We start from the raw sequence: 7,553 nt of genomic DNA, 5'->3' as shown, positions 1-7,553 counted from the left end.
GTGGGGGGAGATAAACCACAGAACTTATATGCATGTATGCATAAACAATAGACATGGACAACAAAACTGGGGACAGGGTGGGGAGTGTGGGGAGGGGTGAGTTAGTGGGGGGAAAAGGAGAAACAACTGTAAAAAAATAAATTAATTAATTTTAAAAAAAAAAGACACACACACACACAAAATAATAAATAAATATGGTTGCCCCTGTCCTGGCCGGTTTGGCTCAGTGGTTGGATCATTGGCCTGGGGACCAGAGTGTCCCGGGTTTGGTTCCCACTAGGGGCACATACCCAAAAATAAAATAAATAAATAAATAAACAAACACACAAATAAATAAATAAATAAAAAACAAAGAGAGAGGACTGAACTAAACAAAATCAGAAACAAATTGGAGAAGTAAGAACTGACCACAGAAATATAAAGAATCATTAAAAAATACTATGACCCTGGCTGTTTTGCTAATTCATTAGAGCGTTGCCCTGTGGTCCAGAGAGACCCGGGTTCGGTTTCCGCTAAGGGCATGTACCTTGGTTGTAGTTTGTCCTCAGCCCTGGTTGGGTCATTTGGGTGGCAACCACTCGATGTGTCCCTTTTACATATATGTTTCTCTCTCTCTCTCTCTCTCTCTCTCTCTCTCTCTCTCTCTCCCCCCCTCTCCCTCTCCCTCTCCCTTTTCCTCTCCCTCTCCCTCTCCCTCTCCCTCTCCCTCTCTCTCTCCCTTCTTCCCACTCTAACTGAACAAAAAACAAAAAAATGTCCTTGGGTGAGGATTAGAAAAAAATACTATAAACAATTATATGCCAAAAAATTGGACAATCTAGGTGAATAGGACAAATTTCTAGAATCACACCGTTTCACTTAACTGAACCAGATAGAGATAGAAAACTTGAACAGACCAATAACAACTAAGGAAATTGAAGATGTAATCAAGAAACTTCGGCACACAAAAGCCCAAACCTGAATAGTTTCACAGGGGAGTTTTATCAAACATTCAAAGATGTAACACCCGTTCTCCTCAAAAATTCCAAAACATTCAAGAAGAAGGAAGACTATCAAACTCATTTTAGGAGGCCAGCATAATTCTAATTCCAAAACCAGATAAAGACACTACAAAGAAAGAAAACTATAGGCCAATATCCCCGATGAACACACATGCCAAAATCTTTAACAAAATATTAGCAAATCGAAGTCACAGTACATTAAAAATAAAAAATTATTTATGCCCTGCCCAGTTTTCCTGAGTGGTTAGAGCATCAGCCCATGGACCAATGAATCACGGGTTAAATTCTGGCCAAGGACACATACCTGGGTTGCAGTTCATCCCCAGTCCTGGTCAGGGTTGTGCAGGAGGTAGCCAGTCATTGTGGCTCTATCACATCAATGTTTCTCTCTCTCTCTCTCTCTCTCTCTTTCTCTCTCTCTCTCTCTCTTCCTCGCTCCCTCCTTCCCACTCTATCTGATGATAAATAAATAGTGTCTTCAGGTGAGGAACAAAAATAAAATTATTCAACATGACCAAGTGGGATTCATCCCAGGGATGCAGGGGTGGTAGAATATTTGCATATCAATAAATGTGATATACCACATAAACAAGATGAAAGATAAAAATCATATGATCATATCTATAGGTGCTGAAAAAGCATTTGACAGATACAGCACCCATTTCTGATAAAAACACTCAGCAATGTGAGAATAGAGGGATCATATCTTGACATAATGCAGACCATATATGAAAAACCTACAGATAATAAAGGCCACATATGAAAACCTACAGCCAACATTATACACAATGGGCAAAAACTAAAAGCAGTCCCCTTAAGAACATGGACAAGACGGGGATGCCCACTTTTGCTACTTGTATCTACCATACTACTGGAAGTCTTAGCCACAGCAATTAGACATGAAGAAAGAACAGAAGAGATCCAAATTGGAAACGAGCAAGTGAATCTGTCATTATTTGCAAATGATGTGATATTGCACATAGAAAACCCTAAAGACTCCATCAAAAATCTATATTTAATAAGCAAATTTGGCAAAGTAGCCGGGTACAAAATTAATATCAAGAAATTGATGGCATTCTTATACATCCATAATGAACTCACAGAAAGAGAAATTAAAAAATAATCCCATTTACCACTGCAGCAAAAAAATTAAGATACCTGGGAATAAATTTAACAGACATGAAAAAATGTTCAATGTCACTAATGATGCAAATTAAAATGGCTATGAGGTAGCATGTTATACCTGCCAGAATGGCTGCCATCAACAAATCTTCAAATACCAAGTGCTGGCGAGGGTGTGGAGAAAAGGGGACTCTAGCCCACTGCTGGTGGGAATGTAGACTGGTGCAGACACTATGGAAAATACTATAGTGTTTCCTCAAAAAATTAAAAATTGAACTGCCATTTACCCAGTGATCTCACTTTTAGGAATATACCCTAAGAAGCCTGAAACACCAATCAGAAAGACTATATGTACCCCTATGTTTATAGCAGCACTATTTACAATCACTAAGATCTGGAAACAGCCCAAGTGTCCATCAATAGATGAGTGGATAAAAAAGCTGTGGTACACATACACAATGGAACACTATGCAGCTGTAAGAAAGAGAGATCTCTTATCTTTTGAAATGACATGGAGGGACTTCCTAAGTGAAATAAGCCAGACAGAGAAAGACAAATACCACATGATCTCACTTATTTGTGAAACATAGTGAACAAAATAAGGTGATGAACAAAATAGACCCAGAAAGAAGTAGGGTTCAGACTGAAGAACCTCAGAGGAGGGGTGCAGAGAGAGGGGATCGGGAAGAGGGTGTCTGAGGGGAAAAAGGAGAAATATCTGTAACAAAAGTAAATTAATTAATATAAATCATTATTTCATATTCATATCTATAATCATCAGTTTGTACTACATTTGTTTAGTATACACTGTACTTATATTGGGTAAATAGGCCCATAGGATTTTGAATGTGGACTCTGTTGGCCTGGGACCAGAACCTGTCAGCCTGATGCTTTGGGCTTCCCAAAAGGGACTCTTGGAGTTTCTCTATCAGGAAGAGTTGTCTGGAATCATAGGTTAGGTAAGTGAAGTGCTGGGTGTGTAAGAATGACCCTAAAATGGAAGTTGATCAAGCCGTACATAAAGGGTATCCTAAAATTGATTGCAGCCATCCCAAGCCTGGCAGCCCTTAAAGCCATGCTGCTGCAAACTAGACTTCTGCCATCTGCCAGAGAATGATGCTACCTGGACACAGCTGGTGCAGAGCAGCTGGGTAGCCCTAAGGCTGAGGCTTGGCATTGGGCAACACTGGTGTGCACTTTTGGTCTTTCGCACAGTGCACTTGTACTGAGGGAAATCCATTCCCTGGCTTTTGTGAAGGAACTCAAGAGTAGTTAGGTGAATATAATCCACAAACGTTAAAATGTTTTACTGGGTTTGGCTCTAACCTAATACCTCCTTCTTACTGCCTTGAGCACCATTCTCAGATGTTTGTCTTGTGCCACTGTGCGCCCAGGCACAGATGACGCATGCCCAGGGGCCACCAAGATCGGGGAGGGGCTTGGTCTGTTTAAAAAATATCCTTCAAAAACCACTCTCTCAGAATGTAAATGCTGGAGCCATATTTATATATAAAAATCTCCTGTTACAAAATGCCACTTTAATAAAAATTGTTTTGAGATGAAGATGACTGAGTGTCTCTACATACCTATGCAGTTACTATGCAGTTTTTATTGGTGCATTTAACATTTGAAAGAAATATTTCCTAAACTCTCGCTTATCTTATTTTTTCCTGCCAAGTTGCTGCTAAATATAAATGACTGTCAAGGAATAAATATGTATCATATGCTAAACACTATGCTGAGCTCAAACAGGAAAAATCAAACAAGAAGCTAGAACTTACTTCCTAATACACATGAATCTAAAATATGTTGTGTTTATCTCATAAAATACCAGGCACATACATAGCTTTTTCCTAAAAATGTTACTTCATTTTCCAATAATAAAATACAGAAAGGAGGCCTTTCATGAATATCATGGGAACTCGCTGAGTACCTTGCTCAGAGATCAAGGGAGGTGTTAAAACGGGACCGGAGAGGGGGGGGTGCTGCCCAGCTCACATGGTTCATGTGAGCCCAGGATTGCCCTGCCCTTGCCAACAACCATGGAGTTTGTCAACAGCTGATTTATGAGGGTCATTTCTCTGTCCTGTACTTTGATGTTTGAGCCTGGGTCCAGCATCAGCAGTGGCTTCCTGAGATGGGGCTCTAGCTTTACAATCCTCCCAGCTCACAGTGCCAAAGACCAAGTGCATATAAAGAACCCAGAAAGCAAATAATTTCTTATAGGAAAACACCACCCCGCCCCCTCCACTTTGGATGCAGGGAGCTGAAATGATATGTAGAGCATTAAGACTTTCCAAAAAGGCTATCGTAAATGTAGAATAAAGACACAGACCAAAGAGCATTTTTACAGTTCGGGGAACCCCACTGGGTGCTGGGGGTGGCATCCTATGATATCTCAAGGAAAATAATTTTCTAAGAGTCGCACAGGAGGATGAATTATTTTTATCTGAATGGAATTACATCCCTGTGTTTCCAAAGTCCCATTACGGTCATAGAAGAAGAGTAGTTGGACTTTCAGGAGAGCTGGAAGCAAACCTAGTGTCCAGAGTTTCCATTCCATGTTGCAGCTGGGTCCAGCTCAGCATCAGGCCAGCAGCCGTCCATCAGTCCACTATGTGTGGGGGCCCACAGGATGGCGAGTCATGTGGCCGAATGCAGGAGAGCATGCCCTGAGCAGTGAGTCCCAAGAGCATAAGGGGAACCAAGAGAGCACAGGAGAGTGAGGTTTGTCTGTTCAGGGAATTAAGTATCTCCAATCTTCTCATGCTTGCAGTGGCCACGCCATTCTGGCCAATGACCTCTGTTCCCAAGTGTGATTGATAGCAAGCACCTCAACTAGTTCCCCCACTTTTACTGGGCATGCATCTATCTTTCCTTTGCTCCTTTACTGTTATTACTATCTAGGTTAACTACAACAGTATCACTTTCAGATGGAGATGTTAGCCTGGCTTCAGAAATGAAATCTTTTTTTTTTTTTCCTGCTTATGCAATGTAAGTATTACTCTCCTTCATTTGATATGATCACACCAGGTTGGTTTTGTTTGTGTCAATACTTGGGTGATGATGGGGCCCCTTGAACTTCATGCTCTATGCTGAACTTTCTGTGGCTTCCCACCACACACGCACATCTGGTGCCCACTGATCCCTCTCTCTGGAACATTCCTGGGCGCCCAGTACCCATCCCTTAATGAGTTTTCCAGGACTGAAGTATTTGTGTGCCAAATTGTAAGCTTCAGAGACTTTTGTTTGTGCAGATAATACTAGTCTCCTGGCGGGTCATTGCTCCTTGCTGGATACCATGGGCCCATGGATGGTGCAGAAGAGTCTGTCTGTGCTGCTCAGAACCTAGGACAATCTTTATGGGCATTGCGGGGAGTGGTGGCTAACAGATTAATGACAGTCATTTTGGAGGCCTGGGGAAATAAACAGGAAGACTGAAAGAGCAAAAGAAATAAAATTTCGAACCAAGAAGATTTGATTCAGAGACTTTTAAAAGAAGTCTGCATGGCAGAGAAACTGTGAAGGAGTCAAATGTTGTGCAGTGTCTGGACTTCAGTGAATTTGATTCAGGATAAGGTATTATCTCAAGAAAACTTCTATAGCTGATAGAAGTGCTAGCATATATTCAACAGATGCCAGGAGATCAAATTTTCATGGACTGGCAAAAATCTACATTGCCATAAATAAAATATGCCTACATATCATATAATTTTAACATATTTTACCATCCAAGATTTTCCAAGCACGTTCTTTTCAGGAATTTAACTCAGATCTTGGCAGGGGTTTTGATGTGATTGTGTGTGTGTGTGTGTTCTGACTACACTCAAACTCCCTGGCATTTATTCTTGAACCCACCTGTCCTAAAGGTTCTGCCCTCTTTTGTTGACTAAATCAGTCTGCCTTTCTGATGAGCTGGTATTTCTCTAGTAAACATTTTTTTTTTAAGAATAATTTTTTCTTTATTGATTTTAGAGAGAAAAGAAGGGAGAGGGAGAGAGAGATAGAAACATTGATGAGCGAGAACATCAATCGGCCACCTCCTGCATAACTCTCATGGGGGATTTGGCCCACCACTTGGGCATGAGCCCTGACCAGGAATCAATCCCATGACCTTCTGGTGCGTGGATCGACACTCAACCACTGAGTCACACTGGCTGGGCTCTAGTAAACATTTAAAAAAAAAAAAATCCTTACCCAAGGCCCTGGCTGGTTTGGCTCAGCGGTTAGAGCGTTGGCCTGCAGGCCAGAGAGACCCAGATTCAGTTCCTGCTAAGGGCATGTAGTTTGTCCCCAGCCCTGGTTGGGTCATGTGGGTGGCAGCCACTCGATGTGTTCCTTTCACGTTGATGTTTTGCTCTCTCTCCCTCCCACTCTAATCTGAACAACAACAACAACAAAAATCCTCACCCAAGGATACCTTTCCATTTATCTTCAGATAGAGTGGGAGGGAGAGAAAGAGAAACATCAACATGAGAGAGACACATCAATTGGTTGCCTCTCACATGACCCCAACCAGGGCCAGAGACCGAACTGCAACAGAAGTACGTGCCCTTGACGAACCTGCGACTCTTTGGTCTGTGGGCCGACACTCCAACTGCTGAACCAACCCTGCCAAGGCTCTAGTAAACATTTTTATGACACTGTTGGGAAAGGACTCAGAGTAGGAGAAACAGGAATTGATGTACATGTAAAGCAGGAGGTGGTAAGTAGGATCTGGAAGTAGAGCAGGATGTGACAAGCAGTAGAGAAGGGACCTGGTTTGGAGACTGTGAGCAGTGGTGTGTGGGTGGGGACATGCAGAGGAGTGGAGCCTGCACTGGGGCAGATAGGAGTGGACGAGAGAGGCAGCCAGGGGCACTGAATGTTGGGAGCCTGCTTTGAAGGCTTTAAGTGCCCTACTGACCTGGGCTTCATCCTGTGGACAAGAGGCATAAACAACTTGTGAATAATGAATGATTTTCTAAGAGTGTTCTAGAGAGATTGGTCTGATGATAATATCAAAATGATTGCAAGGTTTCACTTTTATTGTTATGTAAAACCCCTGTTTGCTTTTTATTCATTGCAGAAAGGGGAGGGAGCTACAATATCACACTGGTATTGACCCCCAAGTCTCTCATGTCCCGACCCCTCTTCCCCCAGGCTCCAGATGCAGGCATGGGATTGCTTCCACTTAACTGGAGAGCATTTGTTCAGCTCTCACTGCTGGGGCGTTTCCCTATTCGCCTCAACATCCTCACCTGTTCTTCAGGCTGCCTCCTACCTGTTTCAGTTGTCACCCATCATGCACCATACACTCCTTTTTCTCCTAAATGGCAAAACTTTCTCCTTCCCTCTGTTATCAACCATCCCACTTCTGTCACACTTCTCCAGTTTCTCCTTTCAAGCATTTCACTGAGTGTGGACAACCAGCCAGAGAAGGAACAACAG

The sequence above is a fragment of the Molossus molossus genome, unplaced genomic scaffold, assembly GCF_014108415.1.
Source record: "Molossus molossus isolate mMolMol1 unplaced genomic scaffold, mMolMol1.p scaffold_m16_p_16, whole genome shotgun sequence".
In the NCBI taxonomy this organism is placed as follows: Eukaryota; Metazoa; Chordata; class Mammalia; order Chiroptera; family Molossidae; genus Molossus; species Molossus molossus.
This window is presented reverse-complemented; position numbering follows the sequence as displayed.